Raw genomic sequence first — 21,257 nt, 5'->3', positions numbered from 1 at the left:
AAATGTCATTTATAACAACACGTAAGATGTGAAAACTGAATTTTAAAAGATAAGACATTTCTAGAGGATTCACCCATCTGGCTCAACATCTAAATATCATGCACATTTTCCACATTATTATAGCCCTCAAATCAGATACATCTCACAATCGGTAGTATCTTACAATTGTTCTCAGAGAGGCAGCGGTAATGAGCTAGTTGTCATGACCTGCACATTTATGAAAACCTGCAGAATGAGTGTTAGTTTGGTTGCAAGAAAACCCAAGAGACAATAATGGAACACTGTTTTAACATCTAGAAACCATATGCTTGTGAGGAAGCAAAAGGAAGAGTGGAGAATCAAGCATTTTTAACAACATTCTTGTAGAAGGAATCACAAAGCAAACTCACTCAACATGATTGCTAAGCATCTTTTCAGGACCAGCACTATTCCTGGCACACAAAGTGATAGTGCATGAATGGGCACAGAAATGAATGACTTGGAATTCAAAAGGGATTCAGAAGAGATGAATTCTGAATATGAATAAGTTTTTAGAATAAGTTATCCAATTTATTTTAGTGCATGTTCTTTTTTATGAACCCACAGGAGAAATATAGGATACATTTTATACTTAATTAAGTTTAAACATATTCTTTGAATCAGAATAAAATTAACATTCTAAGCGATAACAAAACATTTTTATAGTTTAATTGAAAGTATGTTTTCCTTAGTGATACATAAAATAATGGTTATCTTACAACAGAAAGCATATTAGATTAATTGAAATATATAGGAATATAGAAGTTCTAGAAAGAGGGAACCAAGAAAACCAAATGAAAGAATTTACATTATTTCATGGAACCTAAGATTCTTTGATGCTGGCCCTTTTCTTATCATACAAGAAAGTGTCAATAGAATGTTTTTTTACACAGCCATGTCATGACTGCCACCTGGCTGATGGTTATTATAAGACACCATCAATTTAATATACATCCCGATTTGAGATGTTAAATTGCAGGGGGAAGTTGACTTTACAATTAATCGGATCAGTAATGCAAGAAAAATATCGAAACTGAAAGGCATACGTCCAAAAGGAAAAGATCCATTCCTTTCCCCACACAATCAATTAAAAATGACATACATCCAGGCACATCATCTTGAAATTTCAAAATTCCAAAGATAATAAGATGATGCTAAAAGCTTCAAATTGGGAAAAAATGTTCACATTTAAAGGATCAAGAGTCAGAATAGCATCAGACTTTATAGCTAAAAATGGCAGCAGGAAGACAATGAAATACTCCATCAAAATGCTGAGGGAAAATGACCTCCAACAAGAATCCTACAACCAGAAAAACTATCCACTGGGTGTAAAACAGAATAAAAATATTCTCAGATATAAAACGTCTGAAAAACTTCACCTTCAACATATCCTTTCTTAGGAAGATACTGGAGGATGTGCTTCATTCATCGAAACAAGAGACTAAATTAAGGAAAAGCAAAAGATATAGAAATCAGGAAACAAGGGATCCAACATAAGAAAGAGGTAAAGAAATCTGCAGAATGATTGCACTGCAGATACTATTAGCTCTCCACCAAAACCCATTCCCTCTTCTCTGGACACACAGTTAGACATTATCTCAGCCACCCTTGAAATTAGACTTGGCCACAAGACTGAGTTCTAGACAATGATATCTAAGTGAGAGGGGTGTGAGCCACTCCCAGGACTATGTCCATGCCTGACTGAATGGAGTTGACCATGACAACTGTGGAATCCACGTACTGAAAATAGTAGTACCTCTAACCAGGGTCCCTGAGTGACCGCAGGAAACAGCGCAGCACCCCACCCTATTCACCTAGAAGAGCTCAGTAGTTTTACATGAGTGAGAAATGTACTTCTGTTGTGTTTGAACCATTATCCATTTGTGGACTACTTGTTCCCTCAGCCTAAGATTACCCTAACTAATTTAGATGTAAAAGGAAGATTCCACAATGACAACGATGAGCAAATGTATGAACAGCTTGAGGATGAATGTGGCCAAGAAAAAGACGAATGTATAGGTTGTCTGATTAAACTAAATATATTAAGAAGAGTTTTACAACTTAGTTGGAGATTTTGACAGTAAAATAGTGAGAGAGACTTCGAAAACTGAGCAAAATAAAATAATTAAAACAGTCATAAAATATGGGGAAAATATTGGGTTGGCCGAAAGGTTCGTCCGGGTTTTTCTGTAAGATGTTACAGAAAAACCCGGACGAACCTTTCGGCCAACCCAATAAAAACATTTATAAGAAAGGAAACGTAATCATATCATAATATGCCAAAGGATTCAGCTGTGAGTGATAGTTACAGTCAGAGCAATTTAAAAATTAAATTGAGGAAGCAAAGTAGGCGAACGTATGTGTGTCATCTTCCACAGCAGGAAATAACTATATAAAGAAGAAAACTAAAAAAATCAAAAAATAGCATCATAAGCATCTTGTTTTCACAAAATGGAGGCAAACATGAAAAAACAGTATACTATTTGAAGGTAATCCCTCTAGAAAGTAAGAACCAGAGATGCAAAAGGGTACAACAGGGCAATGGGAACCACTGCTTTTGATGACATATCAAACTGTAAACTTGCAATTTGATAAATGTGCCAACATTTATTACATTCTTGCTTGAATAAAAATACCAAATTTGTTTGCTTTAGGCTGAATGATAACTTCTCCAAAAGGTAACACTAGTTTTCTCATGTTAATTGGAAGCTCTAATTGGCAGCTTTATATGCTGCTAATTACTTTTAAAAGATATAATTATGGAAATAATTTGATAGATAAAATATTTCAAAACAAGGGAGTCAGAGGGGGGGAAATAAAAATGGCTGTGAAACTAACCAGGCCTAATCCTTTCATTTTCTAGATAAGAAAACTGCAACCCTTCTGGGAATCGGCTACCATCTTCCACAAAAGTAAACCCCAAGCTTTTAAAGTGCAGTGGAAGAAGAGCTTTCATTTGAAAAATGGAGCTAGACCTCGAGTGTTTGGCAGCCACATCTCCTCAGTTTCCACCATAATCTCCTCTGCTATTACCACACTGGTTTGGGCTGGGGGCACTCTTCCCACCTATAGCTATTGCCGGATTGGATATTCCCCTTAATTTTCATAAAACAGATAAGACAATTAAACAAGACTTCCTACAGATTTGGAAGATAGATAGATAGATAGATAGATAATAGATAAAAAATAATCTGGATAATCTTTACAAAGTAGGACATGCTTTCCTTAACTGGCGAACTTTGTTCCATTTTAGCTACTGTCTGTTTAGTATATACCACCAATGAGCCCACAATGAAACACTACCTTCCACAAATCACCCAAGTGAATAAGACACAGAAAAAAGCAAAGCTTCCTTCCTCATACCCATTTCCAGACCACCTTTCACAGGCCAGTTTCACAACTGAACACACATCTCAAAAGACTGACATGAAAGAGGCCCAGCATTGTTCCCAGAGAAATATGACTTTCTCCTGTGACCTCAGTTGGTCAACGTTAGCAACGTAAGTCTAGAATGGCGGAAATGGAGAAGGATATGGCCTGAAGGTGTTTCTTCACAAAGAGCAATTGAAAATCTTTCCCAGTTACAAAGATAAGTTAGTAGCAAACCTGAGACAGGAACCTTACTCCCTGGCTCAAAGTCAAGGGTTATCACCATACAATTCAATTCATCTTTACTGCGGATCAGAACATAAAAAGCATGGCAGTTAAGTCGGAAATAAGGAAAAACTGCCTTTCTCAAATTTTCTTTCAAGGAAAAAATCTTGTGGCCAAGGAGATGACAAAAACCTTTACTGAAGATATTACAAAAACCTTTTTTGAAGATTTTTATGAGTCAGGCAGAGGCTCATTGTTTTCAAGAGAGAGCCATTGAAAGTTGCATTCTAGGTTGTAACCCACATTCACATTTTAATCACAGTTTTCCCATTTCTTCAACCATTTAAGAGACCCAAAGACCTTTTATATCTGGACAAAACTTATTACTATGTTGCATTATTCAATAAATCCCTCTCTTTGAAACTCTTTCTATATATTCTCTTCCCCGCACAATGAGGTTTACCTTTCATATTTCAATGCAAGAATGTAAGAGTGTGTTGCTATATTGCTCTTCATTGAAAAAAACAGACACTAAAGACGGCACTCAAGGGCTTTCCTGGTGGCGCAGTGGTTGAGAGTCCTCCTGCCGATGCAGGGGACACGGGTTAGTGCCCTGGTCCGGGAAGATCCCACATGCCACGGAGCGGCTGGGCCCGTGAGCCATGGCCACTGAGCCTGCACGTCCAGAGCCTGTGCTCCGCAACGGGAGAGGCCGCAACAGTGAAAGGCCCGCATACCGCAAAAAAAAAAAAAAAAGATGGCACTCAAAATTCCTGGTTATGATACTCACTTTTGGAAATGCTCTCCCATTATCTTATTTACACAGTACTGATACTATTAATAGAATTTATATAACACCTTCTTTCAGAGGAAAAAAAATGCACTTCACATCCATTATTTCATTTATCTTTGTACTCTCTCTCTGAAGTGTAGCGAGAACAGTTGCCTCACCCTGTTTTTATGGAAAAAAACTTAACCAGAAAAGATCTATTATCCTTGATGTGGATAAACAGTTTCTAAGTAGAGTGCCTACATCAATTAGAGAATAAACCCTCAATTACAGAATATTTCTGTCAATACCCTGAATGAGAACAGCAAAGTAGAAATACTGGAATTCAGCCAATTTTATTCTTTTTAAGATAAATATCTGTTCTTGGATATTATTCATATATGTCATTAAAATTTTTACAACAACAAAATAGCCCAAAATAACTAAATGCAAATTTACACAAAAAATAAAGCACAGTATTTCATGAATGAATAGTATATAATATTGTCACTGTCTGATTTGTCAGAATTTCACACTTATAGATGTCATTGCAGAAGGAAATTATGACCTTTTCCACCCACAATTAGCTTAATACTAATTTCTATTAATATATAATTTGAGTTTTATACGTCAGTCAGCTATCTTGACACAAAGTGACAACTTATACAAAACTTTAAAGGACTAACTTCTAGGACTTTAAGACAAGTAATAATAACTATTTTAAAACTGTCATATTTTAAGAAATCTCCAGATTATACATTATTGATACAACACAACAAATATTTTTAAAGCTGAAAAATATTCTTCAAATGCAATGACAATGATGGTTGCTTACCCAATATCCAATCTCCCCTTGTTTCTTAATAATAATGGAATCCTGGCATTTGGGGAAGTACTGATTTCCCCAATTTAAAAAAAAAAAAATTTAAGCCTTCTATTTCTCAGACCTCCCTGCCATTAAGGATGGGCACTGGCATAGTTCTGGTCAATAAGATATTAGTAGAAGTCTACCAGATGCATCTTTCCTTATTAAAAGGACTATCAGCTGATGTGTGCCATGCCTTTTGTCCAGCCTCTTCTTCCTGCCTGTAGTACAGAAGCCATGCTTGGAGGCTCACTAACTGTCTTTCCACCAAGAGAGGGAAAGCCATACACTAATGGTGGTAGGGCCAAAAGCAAGAAGGAGCCTGAATTCTTGATTACCTCAAGGATGGTGCAGTTGCTCCAGCCTTGTACTCTCTCCCTCCAGATATCTCATGGCATGTAAAACAATAATAAACTCCTTACTTGTGATTGCCAAGGGGAAAAGATGAAGGGGAGGGGTGAATTGGGAGGTTGGAACTGGCATATGCACACTAGTATATGTAAAATAGATAAATCAACAAGGACCTACTGTATAGCACAGGGAAATATACTCAATACTCTGTAATAACCTGTACGGGAAAAGAATTGGAAAAAGAATAGATATATGAATATGTATAACTAAATCACTTTGCTGTACACCTGAAACTAACACAACATTGTGAATCAACTATATGCCAATATAAAATTTAAAAATTAAAAATTTTGAAAATAAATAACTCCTTCCTTGTTAGTATTACATGTCAAATTTTACTCTCAAATGAATACAATCCTGATAAAATAACAAATATATCCCAATTGAATTCTTCTTTCCTCTCATCAAATGGTTTAATGCAAAAATTAATCCCTTACACTTATGAAAGGCAAATCCAAATGAAAAGTGGGCAGATACTCTGTCACACAATAAATTATTTTCCATCTTTTATATTCACTTACTGTGAATGGCTATCCTTCTTTAACCTTTAAAGTCCGGCTTTAAAGTATTTCTCATTCATGTGAAAGTGTGAAGTCAGAAGGAAACAAACCTAGACTAAACAGCAAAGAGGGTAACCAACTCTGCTATACATTTTTGCCTATAAACCAAATGAGGAAAACATTTTTTTCAAGACTCATTGGTATTCTACAGCTGTATCTCCATCTTACTGAAGATTATAGATAAGTAGGAGGTGTGACTCACAGAAATAGTTTTCCTCACATAAGTTTCACCCATTGAATAAAATCTGAAATACTCTCTGAGCAATACAAAATAGATTTTTGGAGTCTTATGCTATTCTTCATGCTATGAACAATAAAATAAAAATTTTACAAATTATCCAAAATTTTCACACCCAAGATTCCTCAGAATGATAATATTTATAACAACTAGCCTAAATTTCACAGTCCAAGATCAGTAATTACAAAGATCTGTAAACACTAATTTTATCCTTCAAAAATGTAAAATGCAAAGTCATAACAATCACTTTACGTATTCTGTTGGGAATGTATTTGGCTGGGAGTAACAGAGAACCTAATAAATAGTGGAAGAAATAGTTAGGAGTTTTAATTTTTTTCTCTTGGAATAACAGACTGGAGGTAGGCAGTGCAGAGCTGATATATCCACTTTAAGATGTCATCAAAAATCCAAGTTTTATCATCCTAAGTTTGTGGTTTTATTCCTCATGCTTGCAAGATAGCTGCTCACCTCAAAGCAAAAAACGTGATAAGGGTCAAGGGCAATAGCCGTGAGAAACTTTGCCTTTTCAAAAATGTGCGTGGTCCCCAGAAATCTCCATCTAATCTTTGTAATGTGGGCCATTCCTAGCTTCGAGGGAGATTAGGAAGTTGAATAACTTCCTTTCCAGCTTGTAGAGCAGCAGAAGATGAAAGAGAAAGAGGGTGAATGGATGCTAAAGGAGCAATCCACAATATCGCTACACCTCCAGACCAATTAAATCTAGAGCCATCCTCATTCGCATCCTCATTATTATTAATTATCACCATCAGCATTAAAGTGTTCATTTCCCAAACTGTGTTGTGTTGTATCCATATAGTTGGGTAGTCCTCATCCAACCATGACCTCTCTAATTATTGTAAATTTCAGATCAAATCAAGGTATTATATTATAATAACTTCAAATTAAAAAGTTGATTCCTTGGAGTGCTTTCTTATGAATAATTAAGTGGTCCCTCAGTTTGCAGGGAGGGAAGAGGGTGGGGAAATTGGCTTCAGGACCCCCACAGATACCAAAATATGTGAATGATCATGTCCTTTATATATAATGGCATAGTACAGTGGCACCTCAGTATCCACAGATTCCACATCCACGTAGTAGGTCAGCCCTCATTCAATGGCGGGTGTGGGAACCTGCAGATATTGACTATGCTTAATTACACAGGCTTATCCAAAAATTCCACTAATTTTGTGTCAAATAATACCTTTTAATCTAAAGTTTCACCAAATCATAATGCTAGAAAGAATCTTAGAAATTATCATAATTCAAAGTCTTAATTATACCCTGAGCCTTACACAGGGGATGTCATTTACCCACTTAGTTGCATAGCAGGACAGAAACTCAGGGCTTCTTATTCCCAGTCCTCACTTATGCAGTTATTAAAGAGCAACCCTAAAAACAAAACTCCTTTCACTCTTTTAAAAGATGTAAAATCACTAGGAAGAAAAACCTGTCATTCTATTATTTGTTTCCCTACAACCGCCTCATTTTTCCGCATTGAGTTTTTCACCATAGTATACATCATGGCACTTCAAGTCATCCCAGGGTCTTAGTTACAGAGAAGTACAGAGTAGCTTCCTTTAAGGATTATAGGTAGCTTCCTAAAAGTAATTTCAACTACTCTAATAAATACTTCCTGATCTCTCAATTTAGAGACATGTATCATTCTGTGCTCTTAAATTATTATGATCCATAATATAGAAAAACCATGGATGTCATTTTCTTCTTACTCTCAAAAAGTCCCCAGTCGATACATCAAACGCCACTCTATGCTTTCTTCTTTCAACCTATAACACTTGATATGGGTGAAATTAGGTTAAAATGACCACCAGAGCAGCCTTACTAGAGGAAGAGAGAATAGCCTCCAAGGGCAATGTTTCTCTCTACAGTGAGAGAGTGAAAGGAGACAGGAGCAGAGGAAGAATCTTTCCAAGGAATCTAGAGATCTGTGTATGTGTGTGTATGGAGGAGGAGGGAGCAAGTATTGTAGGCTGAGTTGCCTGTTTTTATTTCCCACAGTCTGTTTTAACATCTGCTGGTCCTGCTATATCCTTCTCACCTACTGGCTCTCTAGAACCTGCAGGAAAACAAATTCCTCAGCACACCAATGCATGGTGCCACAACCCACAAGCCTTTAAAGGTGAATCTGTCTATAAAATGAGACATTTAAGTCACTTTCCCAGCAAAGACCATCCACAGATATCATCACAAGGTACAAACAGTACAAAAACAGAATCTAGGACTCTTCCTCAGGAGTTCATAAATCTCCAAGATTATATGCAAACTTTTGAGTTTATGTTAATTTTGCAGGATAATTGGTCCATATGTTCATCACATTTTCAAACATACGTATTTTTTAAAGAGTACTATCATGCCATCCCAACTTATTAAAGTATTATTTTCTCTTTAGAAAAGGGTACTGAAAACCCATGCCTCAATATAAAATTTTAAGTCTTCTCAAAAGAAAGTGATTCTGATTTCTCAAAGAAAACATAAAATTAAGAAATGCTAAGAACTTATAATAAACAAGCCCTGCCATTATTGAATTAAAGGAAATTAAGCTCCCTATGGCCTTTCAAGGTATCAATGTTCTTAACTATAAAACAATAGGATTGAAATAGGCGATCTCTAAGTTCGCTTTCAGTTTAGAAAGGCTGTAATTCTATGAGTCAGCACTGTGGTATAAACCAGGATAGCCAAAACCAGAATCCTGTTATCTTTTCCTTAATCTACACAAAATATCAGTACGTTGCTTGTGCAAATAATGTCATTTATTTTATCTACTGTTTAAAGTCCATCTGATATAGGCTATTTTTAGCAATTCCCAGAGATGGCAACAGATAAAAGATATTAATATTTTTCAAATGCTTTAAGGCAACTTAGAGGAAAATATTCAATACAGAAAATACAGTATACATAGATTTTTTTGTCTTATATTCCACTGGCAAGATGTGACTTAACATTCAATTATTCAATTATAGTAATATTAATTAAAGTAAATAAGATATGTACTGATTTTTTAAACTGAGGTTATACTGTGTCTCTGAAACAAATGCAAATTACAGGGGAACACAAGTCAAACTAGTGTTTTCTACTATATTAACAGATAACGTGGCTGAGGAGTTAAGAGTTTTTTTAAAAAGCATATACTTCCAGTGCAGACAAGATGGCATATACTTTCCTCCTCCCCACTTGATATAACTCTAAACCTTGAAAATAAGGAAAGAGGCAACCAAAGGAGGACTCAGAACAGTGAAAAGGAGGTGGACTGGTTAGTGGCCTTGGACTAGAGGAACAACAGAGCAGAAGGTACCTTATGACCTCCTACCCAAAAGCAGGTTATGCAGGTCCAGGGTCTCCCAACCCCCCAAATCTAGCAGTAGGTGATACAGGTGAGCTTACATTCCTCCCCTGTATCTAACTGCGATCCAGCCAACAACACCAGATGGCCTCTCAGCACTGGCAGGGGGATTCCTGCCATAACAAGCTCCAGGCCCGGGAGTGCTCCTTATTCCTGCAGGCTGAAAAATCCCTTCCCTCACCTACAGGCATCCGTGGGACTGGCCTTGGCAGGCCCCTTCTGCCCCCTTCAGGGGCATCAGCAGAGTTCAGTGGGAGCTCCAGAAGCACCAGTCAAGCCAGGCAGACTGAAGCAGCACCATAAAGCTTCTGGAAAGTAAATTGTCATTGGAACCACAGCCCATAAAAGTAATCCTGGACATGTGTACTAAACCTACACAGGGTGACTGTCTGCTAAAGTATAAGATTTCAGCAGGACCCAGACCCTTTTAACATGGTAGCCAAAATACCCAAGACATGATCACAACTGGAATGAGAAAAGACAATCAACTAAAACCAACACTGAAGTGAATCAGATGTTAGAATTTGGAATTATTTAGTAAGAATTTTAGAGCATCCATTATAAAAGTGCTTCAACAAGCAAATTCAAATTCTCTGAAAAAAAAAAAGAATGGAAAATTTCAACGAAGATGCATAAGTTCTAATAAGTTCTAATAGCCAAATGGCAATTATAGAACTAAAAAATACAATAACCAAAATAAAACACTCACTGGATGGGTTCAATAGTGGAGATGACAGAACCAGTGAACTTCAGAATAGATCAATAGAGTTTGTCCAATCTGAACAACAGAGAGAAAGTAGACAAAACAAAAAAGAAGGAGGAGGAGGAGAAGGAAAAGGAGAAGAAGAACAAGAACAGAGCCTCAGGGTCCTGTGGGACAGTAACAAAAGATCCAGTATTCATATCATCACTTCCCAGAATGACATGAGAAAGACAGTAGAGCTGAAGAGTATTTGAAGAAATATGAAATAATGCTAGGAAAAATTTGGTGCAAGACACAAACCTATAGATTTAAGAAGCTGATCAAATCTCAAACAGAATAAACTGAAAGAAATCTATACCAATACACAACATCACTAAGCTTCTAAAAAACTAAAGACAATGAAAGTATCTTAAACTAGCCCAAGAGAAATGGCACATTGCCTTTAGCACAGCATCAATTTCAAATGACAACAATTTTCTCATCAGAAACCATGGGGACCTAAAGGAAGTGGTACATTTTTCAAGTGCTGAGAGAAAAGAACTGTCAACCACAAATTCTTTCCCAATATGAGTTGTTTAAATAATATTCAATGAGTGAAACAAAAAACATAACACTGTTTTACACTCAGAACAACAGCATTTAAATAGAACCAAGAGAAGAGACCTAAATGCATATAGTAATAGCTAGAGCAACCACTGAGAAAACCGTACAAAGAGATACACTCAAAAACACTATAAATAAATCAAAATGGAATCCTATAAAATGTTCAAATAACTCACAGGAAGACAAGAAAAGAGAAATAAAGGAACAAGAAACAGAGGAAACAAAGAGAAAACATAATAAAATGGCAGACTTAAATGCTAACATAATGCAGAGAAATTGGATCGCTCATACATTGCTGGTCGGAATGTAAAGATACAGCCCCCCTGGAAAATAGTTCAGCAGTTTCTTATAAAACTAAACATGAAATTATCATAGGACCCAACAATCACACCCATGGGCATTTATCCCAGAGAAGTGAAAACTTATATCCACACAAACACCTGTACACACGTGTGCATAGCAGCCTTAATCATAATAGCCAAAAACTGGAAACAACTCAAATGTCCTTCAATGCCTAAACAAGCTGGGGTACACCCATACAACGGGACAGTACTCAGCAATAAAAATGAACAAACCATTGACACATATGACACCTTGGATGACTCTCTGGGGAATTATGGTGAGTGGAGGACAAAAACAACCTCAAAGATTATATAACCTATGATTCCATTTATATAACACTTTGGAAATGACAAATTTATAGTGATAAAGAGCAGATTAGTGGTTGTCAGAGGTTAGGAATGGGGCAGGGAGTGCAAGGGAGGTGGGTGTAGTTATAAAAAGGGCAGCACCAGGGCTCCTTGTGGTGATGGAGCTATTCTATATCTTGACTGTGGTGGTGAATATAGGAACCTACATATGTGATAAAATTGCATAGAACTAAACACTTACACAAATAAGTGTAAAACTGGTAAATCCGAATAAGAGCTGCAGATTATATCGTGTCAGTCTCCTGGTTGTGATACTGTGTTATATATACTTTTCCAAGATGTTACTCTTGGGGAACACTGAATGAAGGGTACACAGGATCTCTCTGTACTATTTCTCACAACTGCATGTAAATCTACAATTGTCTCAAAATAAAAAAATTTAATTAGAAAGAATACTGGGTGAAAGTTGTGGGGAAGCTGGTCTTTCACATAGTCTCAAAGTATCACTTTACAGAGTCTATATTAACCTCAAAGGAAAAAAAAAGGATCAATTTGGTAGGGACCATCTTTCAAGTGCTCTGACTTAGTCACCAGTAAAGGGACAAACAGACTCTCCTGTTGTGATGCAATAGGAAGTACATATCACCAATGTAGGAGTATTCTTGCTGAAAATATTTAACCTGAACCTAACCAAGTGAGTAAGCCATTAGACAAATCCATACTTAGAGACACTCTGTAAATCAACTGCCCTGGACTCAACATAAATAGTAATGTCACAAAAAGAAAAAACAGACAAGGGGACTAGAATAAATTAAGCTTTTAAAAATAATGTGAGGATAGTACAAAAAAAAAACGAAAATAACTGAAAAGAGTTGATTCTCAGTGTATATAGTCACAGAAAGACGTCTTATGCCACTGGCATGGCAGACTGAGTTCACGTGAACCAAATTCCCTTCCGCTACAAACACATATATACTGAGATTTTTAAAAGACCAGAAAAATTGAAATAGGTTAAAGTGTTAAGCCTGAAGGAAAAAAAAAAAAAAAAGATAGGTAATCTGTAGTTGTCAGAACAGAAAGGAAACAGATATGGTAATAGCAGGCACAGAAATCGGTAATACAGCAACCCAAAATTATACACAACTTAGATGCAGGCACAAATGCCAAGAAGCTGGAGATTTCACATGTGTTTAGGGACAGGAAACTTAGTTTGGGACCCATGAAAAGAAGGAGCTGAGACCTCTGCCTAAGAACCCTGAAAGAATTGACCATTTAGTTTAAGAAGGACTAGAAGTTTGGCCTGGAAGCAGCAAGAAAGTTTGTCTCTTCCTGTGGCTCTGGATAGAAGAAAAAGAAAAAGGATTCTTCGAATTAAATCCCTAAACAACCTCCCCACACACAGTTTGAATTTACATCACCTGCATGGTATAGGAATCTCAAGCCAAGAAATTAATGAAAAAGCCGATTCTACGGATGATCTAGACTTAATGTGATCATTTCACAATACATACAAACAGCAAATCGTTATGCTGTACACCTGAAACTAATAAAATGTCAATTATATTACATGTCAATTATACCTTAATAATTTTTTTAATCTGATGGATCCTAGACCAGCAAAGTCCCTAGGTTAATCTACAGAAGCAAACACAATATCACTCTACAGGGAAACTTCCAAAAACTAGGAAGAATATGGCTACCACAGGGAAAAAACAAAAGCAGAAACCCAGCTGAAGATGAGTTCATAATCCCAATAACAAACCACATGAGGAAAGGATCCTCCTTTAAGCAGATATATAGTTCTGGAAGAACCAGAAGACCTAACCACTGGGATGAGTAACTCCCAGAAGAATTCAAGTAAGAAAACAATCTGATACTTATTATAAAATAAGTACATGTATAATTATTAAAGAGACAAAATAAGAATAGAATCCAAAATAAAAGGATAGAAAAACTTAGGGAAAAAACAAGAAGATATGAAAAGGCATCAAATAGCACTCTTAGACATAAAAAAAATAAAACATAGCTCAATGGAAATTTAAGCAATAGATATCAATGAAGAATTAGTTAGCTGGAAAATAGTCCTGAATAATTACCCAAATGCCTTTTTGAAATATTTCTTAATAGAAAATAATACAGAGGTAACAGACACGAGACATAAAACAGCAAGGTCCAATATATATCTAAGAATTCCAGTGGAAAAAATAGAGACAATATAGGCAACATAATGTATGATGAGATACGCTATGAATTTTTAATAATTCAAGAAACAGAAGAGTCATCTGATTAAAGAAGCATAAGAAATCCCATGAAGAAAACGTAAAAATCAACCCACACCTGAGCATACCTCAGTAAAACTGCAGAACACCGAAGACAGAGTAATCTCTTTTTTGTAAATTGAAGCATAGTTGATTTACAATGTTGTGTTAGTCTCAGGTGCACAGCAAAGTGATTCAGTTATATATATATATATGTGTGTGTGTGTGTGTGTGTATATATATATATATAATACATACATATGTACATATACTTTTTCAGATTCTTTCCCATTATAGGTTATTACAAGATATTAAATATAGTTCCCTGTGCTATACAGTAGTAGTACCTGTTTTCTATATAGTCCTGTGTATTTGTTAATCCCAAACTTCTAATTTATAGAGTAATCTTAAAAGCAATGAAGAAACTACTCATCATCAACAAGAGAGACAATATCTTCAAAATAATGAGAAAAATAATTGTCAGCTTAGAATCCTGCTCTCAGATAGTCTATTATTCAAGCGTTAGGATGAAATACAGTTTCAAACAAACAACAACAACAGTAAAAAGATTAAGAGTTTTATCTGTATATGCTTACCAAATAGCTACATACTTCTAATAAAGAGGAATTTGAATCTAGAAGGAAAGAGAGGAATGCAAGAAGCAATAGCGAACATAGAAAACGTGGGTAAATTTAAATGAGCATTGACTATGAAAACAATCCAAAAAAAGGAAAAACTAAATATATAAAAAATGACATAATGGCTGTAAAAAATGTAGTAGAACTATATCACTATACAATGTTATGAAACATGAAGTATGATCAGAATTATAATATTGTAGAGCCTTTTAGTATTCGAGAGGAGAGTAGATATTTTGATTAATATCATCTGTTAAGACAAAACGTGAATGTTGAAAACATAAAAATACCTACTACTCAAAGTATAGAAATATATACAATATTTAAATCAATAGACCGAAAAGAGACTAAAGAAAGTATAAGTCCACTAAAAGGAAAGAATGGTATAACAAGGAGGGACAGAAGAGGATCAAGGACATAGAAATGTCCTCCAGTGAGAAGTGACACTATATTTTAAAAGATTAAAACAGGCAAAACTAATGTGCATGAAGGACGTGTTGCTATAGGATGGCTTCCCCAGGGCAGCCGACTCCGAGATGAAGTTGAGCATGCAATTCTATTAAGCACTGCCTTGCTATCAACATCTGAGAATGGGGAAGGAAGCAGAAATGGGCAAAGGGAGACTTGGTGCTGCAACACAAGCCCCATGAGGGCTTCCAGAGCCAGAATGGTCCTTCAGAGTTACCTGGAGCTGGACTGAGATGGCCGAGCCTTTATACTCTAACATGGATCAGCCATTGGATGTGAGCTGCCCTGGAAAGTGGCGTGACCTTGGACAAAGGGGCTTTCTACAGTTCAAGCAATCCTCAAAGGGACTGGCCCTCGAAGACCGTCTGCTGATAGCACTCCCACAAGCTGGGGCAACAAGCTCTCCTTGAAGGGGGGTTTGGCACATCACAGCGTCTGCCATATTACCACAAGGTGACTGCAAAAAAAAGAGCGCTCAAAGGAACCCATTGGTCCCGTGATCAACATCCCCAACACTTTCTCCTAAGCCTGCTGCTCAAATTTTCTTGGAAAGAGCAATGACGTTTTATGCCATAATAATAAAAGATAAATCCAAATTACTAACCCCCAAATCCTTCTAACTCAAGACTACATCATGTACCTCTTGCTCCCTAATCAAAGTAGGCCAAATAAGAAAGAGATTAAGAGCAACCTGGGACTCTTTATTCCTTCACAATTTTAAAGCTTAAGTTTGTAAACAACATGAAAATACCATTTCTGTGTCTAATATTTTTATCAAGCACAAATCCTTACCCGGGCACAGTACTATTATTAAATAACTGTCTCTAGACAGGCAAAAGACTCCAAGATCAGAAAACCATATATGATTGATATCTCATTCCTCATATCAGAACCAGTTCTATTCAAAAGAAACAAGCATGCTTAAGTGGGTACACTCTAGAGAAATTCAATATAATTTATCTTTGTAAAATATGTCAAGTCAGAAATAAACTAAAAGGCAGATCGGCTGAGAAAAAAATACAAGTAGACATATTGCAAAATTGATTACCTCACAACTGTTATGAGAAATACAGAGAGATGATAGATATAGAGACAGATGGCCTCAATGTATCAATCATGCCGTCTCAACCATTCCAGTCTACTCAACAACTTTACTCAATTTTTGTAATTGGGATTCTGTTGTTGAAAAAGAACACAAACAGCCAGCAAATATGTTACTAGCCAAGTCCTACAAGTACAGGTTTGAAGAGTTGAATAGACCATTGTTATGCTGAAGACACATGTTGACATTAAGGGGATTTCTCTCTTGGCATATCGTAATGTAAATGAGGTAACTTCAGAGGGAAGTGCAGCTGAATTTCCTTTCACCTGAAGTGAAATCATTTACCTTATCCACCTTCATGTCGAATTCATGTACAGATAACTTCCAGACCCCTCCCTACACCTCAGGCTTAGGTAAAAACACTAGGTAAAAGTCCCCAAATTATTTTTGCTTTTATGAAAATTATTGGCATAACAACCAGCTTTTAGTAAAAGGAAGATGAGGAACGTGGATGGTCCACTAAAAAGAAACCAGCAACTGTACTTTTTTTTTAATTTAATGTGCCTTTTATTCTTACACTGTAGCCCAGGGCTTTCAAGTAGCCAGAAACCTCTGAATTTAAAAGATGGATGTGATTCAAAGAACAGTTGTATCTCATACAGACCGAAGAGACGAAATGCACAGATTTATCATTTCTGTTTAGTAATATCACATACATGTGATGTAAACATAATGTAAATGTAATGTAATTTTAGGCAGGAGCCTCAAAATATTTCTTTAAATTTATCCCAGGCATGTGTATACACATACATTTGTCTTTAAAATGAACCACACTGTTTATGAGCTATTCCTCTGTGCTCTCTTCTTCATACTTGCGTTAAAAGCTATTGACTACAGTAGGTTCAGAATATTTTGAAACACAGCACTTGGAAGGGGGCTGGTCTGTAAAAAAGGGAAGGAAGGAAGCAAAAGAGGAAGATGGAAGAGGAGGGAAGGCAGGAAGGAAGCGGGAAAAAACCCTACACACACACACACTCACACACACACACTCACACTCACACACACACACACACACTCGTAGCTTAGAAAGGGCCAGGCCCTAAACACACCCCAGCACCCCTCCCCAAACATGAGACAAAGCTTCCCAAAAGTTCCTAGCGGAGCCTTCGTTAAGCCGTGGCCTGGGTGCACCCACTTGTGCCCCAAACCCCGGGCAGGCAGGACCATCCTGGGGCTGCAGCCCTGCAAACTCTCGGGTACTTCAGGCTCCCTCCCGTGCCCGCTGTCAATCACCCGGCACAGCGCGCCAACCCTTCGCCCACTCCCGGGCGAATCCTTCTGCCTTTCTCCATCCTCCCTTGGCTCTCTCCTTCCCAGGGACTTTCCAAGGAGTTCAGGGCCGAAGGCAGAGGCAGAGGAGGAGCGAGCGAAGAGTAAGGGCCGGCTGGCGGATTTACCACAAGGGGTAGAAACGTCGCAGTCAAGGCGACCATCCTGGCGCGGCCCCATATTCCCCCCGCGCTCCCTACCAGCGCCGCAGCACCCACACTCTCCATTTCGGCTTCTCTGTGTGACCGAGTAAGAGACGGGGGGAAGTAAACCCGCAGCCTACGGGACAGCCCTTACCTCAGGCTACCCTCGCGGAAGCCGCCCTCCTCCTGTTCGACGCGCCGCCGGTGCACTGCCGCGGCCGCCGCGCTCTGGACGCGCGGGCTCCGGCGGCGGCTCCGCCCGACGCAGCTAGTCCGTGCGAGGCGAGCGAGCCCTCCGCGCTTCCCTGCCTGGGGCACAAGAGGCAGCGGGGAGACGCCAGCGAGACGCCGGCGAGAGGCTGGCGCGCCGCTTGCGTGCAGCCCGGCCGGCGGTCCGCAGCCCGCAGCCACCGCGGAAGCGGGGCCGGCAGCCCCGGAAAGGCGCGCAGAAACCGGGGGCGGCTGCGGAGCGCGCGCGGACCCACCGGCGTGGAGGACCCCGCAGGGGCGACACGGACGGCCGCGACGCGCCCCCGAGCTCCTGTCTCCTCAGCTGGCCCCGCAAACTCCCCCTCTGTACTCCCACTGCCCCGCTCCCCCGGAGAGACAGCCTGCCGGCGGCACTTGGTCTGCCGCGCTGCGCTCTTCAGCCCTGCGCGGGGAATAACAATTGGATCATATTGCACGGACTAGATGCTGTGTAGTAGGTTGTAACTGCTGCGGCGGCCACCTGTCAATTCTAAGGAGCAAGGCACACGGTCCCCAGCCGTCTGGCCTCTCCCCGATTCCCCACCCCGCTTATTCCCCCACTCCACCCCCACCTACCTCGCCGACCGCCCGCAGTACTCCACCAGCACTAGACCAAGGGAGTTTGCAAAATAACCCTCACTCTCAGCCGGGAGCTCGCGGCATCTCCCTTCCCTCCCCGGCTGAAGGATTACGCACAGCCCTGCGTGCTTAGCCAAAGCCGGATGCCGAAAAGCCTGGTTTGAACCCCACACTCGCCGGCCCCCTCCCCGCTCCCATTCATAATCCCAGCGGCCGTCTGCCACTACGCACCCTCCCCCCTCCGGCCGCGCTCGCCGCGATTGGTAGTCCCTGGAACGTGTCAGTCACTCGCTCTTCAACTGCCGTGAATACGGTGCTAGAGGCTCCGAAGCCAAGGGTGACACAAAGAGGGATGGGGAGGGAGAGCACTTGGAGCTCGGGTGCGGGGAGGCGAGAGAGTGAGAGGGGCAATTACGTGGAAGGATCCCGAGGGAGGGTGAGAGCCCGCTGCTCTCGGGTTGCACAAAGGATGTCCAAGAGTGGATCAGCGCAGTGCTACTGAGCCAACCGGTCAGATCACCACCGCGGAGGTGCCCCACCAAGATACCCTGGGAGTGGGTCCCAAAACTTGGGAATTTGTGTGACCCAGCAACAGGCACCTGGGAGCCTGACTGCCCCACCTTGAAAGAACGCAGCTGCGTGGAGGCCTGCCAGCTATGGGGGTCTTGGGAGGCGGGGGGCGATGTGAGAAACACAGGCTTCCTTCTCCCCAGTTGTCCAACCCTTGCAGTCATGGAAAGAGAGAAGAAAGCTGGTAAGGAAAAGAGAAAGATAGGAATGCAGTTAACTCTGCCTACTGAGCTGCTCCAACAAGCTAGAGACCAGAAAGACCTTAATGGATAAAATTGGCTTATTCCTCAGTTTATGCCAATAAATATTAGGGTACACCCATTTGCAGTGAGCACAATATACTGTGCCAGATGCTGGCTTACAGAGATGATTAGGACACAGTTCCTAAACCCAAGGAGCTCACAGCCTAGTGGGAGAAGCAACTATGAAAGCCCAGAACGGACGATACAAGTATTAAACAACAGAAACACATACCAATTACATTAGTGGGAGGAATTTTCTCTAGCTGGAGGGGGAATGGGTCATGGAATTAGATCCCTTTTGAACTGTGCATTAAGGAGCAAATAGCAGTGTCCCAAAGAAGTGGCAATAACCTTCCTTTATTCAGCAATTAATCCAAACCAGCTTTACGTACCCACTCATTCAAAGTCACACCTGAGAGCTTATTAATGTAGATAGGTAATGAACTCCTGCCCTGCACTGTTTCCCAGTTACAGTTTCAGAGGAAACATTACCAAACACTAGCCCTTGGAGTGTAGAACACCTGGTCCTCCCCAGCTGAGATGCTGCCTTCTTGGACCTGTTGCTTTACATCCTATACCATCTACCTTATCTATTAGCTTGAAATTGAGCCCAAAGCCAAAATTAATAATATGGAAGCAATGAGCTTCTGGAGAGAAGCCAATAAATCCTGCAACGCGGTCATGGCTCTGACACAGTCTTTGTAAAATGATGACAATATAATCTCTTTTTCCTGAAATCCAGTGATGATTAATTAGTCAGACTCATTAAATATAAAGAGACCGTTGCCCGAATAGAGCGTGGGATGGGAACCTAAACTGTGATTCAGTCTCAGAAAAAAAGAACCAGTCTGAGTGGCACGCTCCCCCTCTCTGAATATTAGAACTTTGAAAAGTATTAACAATTACTAAAGCACTCAAGGTTATTATATCGTCTTCTGAAAAATATGTCCAAAGTGTTCTTGTTGCAAAAAAAGAATTAAATGGACTCCAGTATGAAGATGATGTCATTGATTAAACTATAAGGCAGAAGAGGCACACATGGAGGGAATAAGAGGTACAGAGGGTTTCCAGGGAACCCAGTAGCAGGTCTCAGGGTCAACAAAACTATAATCGTTAAAGATGAGGTAGTTGTTATGAGATGTAGGAGCACTATTCCTTGTTTGCAAGAACTGGGGAGCACAGAGCTGTTAGCAAAAGGTCTCCTGAACCAAATTTACTTCAGGGACTCAAAGGGAGTACGTTTACAGGAAGCCATCATTACTGGAAGCAGTCTGTTTTTGAGGCAGCAATAAAAGTGAATCTGTAATGTACTGCTGCATGACAAACCACCCAAAACAATGGTTTAAGAAGCTACCAGTTATTGGCCTACAATTCAGTGAGGTGACAAATTGGGGTGGGCTCAACTGGGATGGCTGGTCTCTGCTCCATGTGGGGTCAGCAGGTCTCACTCATGTATTTGGGCCTCAGGAGGAAAGGCTTGGACACCTGGAGACTCTTTCCAGAAAGCTAGCTCAGGCTTTTTCATATGGAGGTGAAAGAGTTCCCAGTAGCAAGAGAGAGGGCAGGTCCCAATGTTCACACCCTTTCAGAATGCTGCATATGTCATGTTTGCTAATGTGTCATTGGCTAAAGTAAGTCATACAGCTAAGAATAGAGTCAATGTGGGAGGGCATGGATATGGAACGGTGTCATTGTTGGAGGTCTTTAATACAACAATCTACCACAGAAAGTAAGAGCTTTTTGACTGAGAGAACAGGAAAGCTACCTTGAAGCCTCCATGTCAGGAACTTTCTATAAGGACTGACCAGAAAAATATAATTCATTCAGTAGTGAGGAGTGATAAAGAAGAAACTGGCACAAAAAGGATACAAAGATACTATAAAAGGATACAAAGACACCATTTAAAAAGAACCATCAAAATTTACCAAGAGATGAGAAAAAAAGAGTTGCCACAGAGCCAATGAAAATTG

General features: G+C 39.5%; 1 protein-coding gene across 1 annotated transcript in view; it reads right to left on the bottom strand.

Moving 5' to 3' along the window:
- Window positions 1-17,871, bottom strand: part of PDE4B (phosphodiesterase 4B) — a 636,321-nt gene extending 618,450 nt beyond the window's left edge. The window contains exon 1 of the mRNA XM_060089922.1: window positions 17,802-17,871. The gene's annotated coding sequence lies outside the window, so the exon portion shown is untranslated. The remainder of the gene's footprint in view (window positions 1-17,801) is intronic.
- Window positions 17,872-21,257: the final 3,386 nt, after the last annotated feature.

This window comes from Mesoplodon densirostris, chromosome 2 (assembly GCF_025265405.1).
Source record: "Mesoplodon densirostris isolate mMesDen1 chromosome 2, mMesDen1 primary haplotype, whole genome shotgun sequence".
NCBI lineage: Eukaryota > Metazoa > Chordata > Mammalia > Artiodactyla > Ziphiidae > Mesoplodon > Mesoplodon densirostris.
Note: the sequence above shows the minus strand (reverse complement) of the source record. Positions and strands in the feature narration are given on the sequence as shown.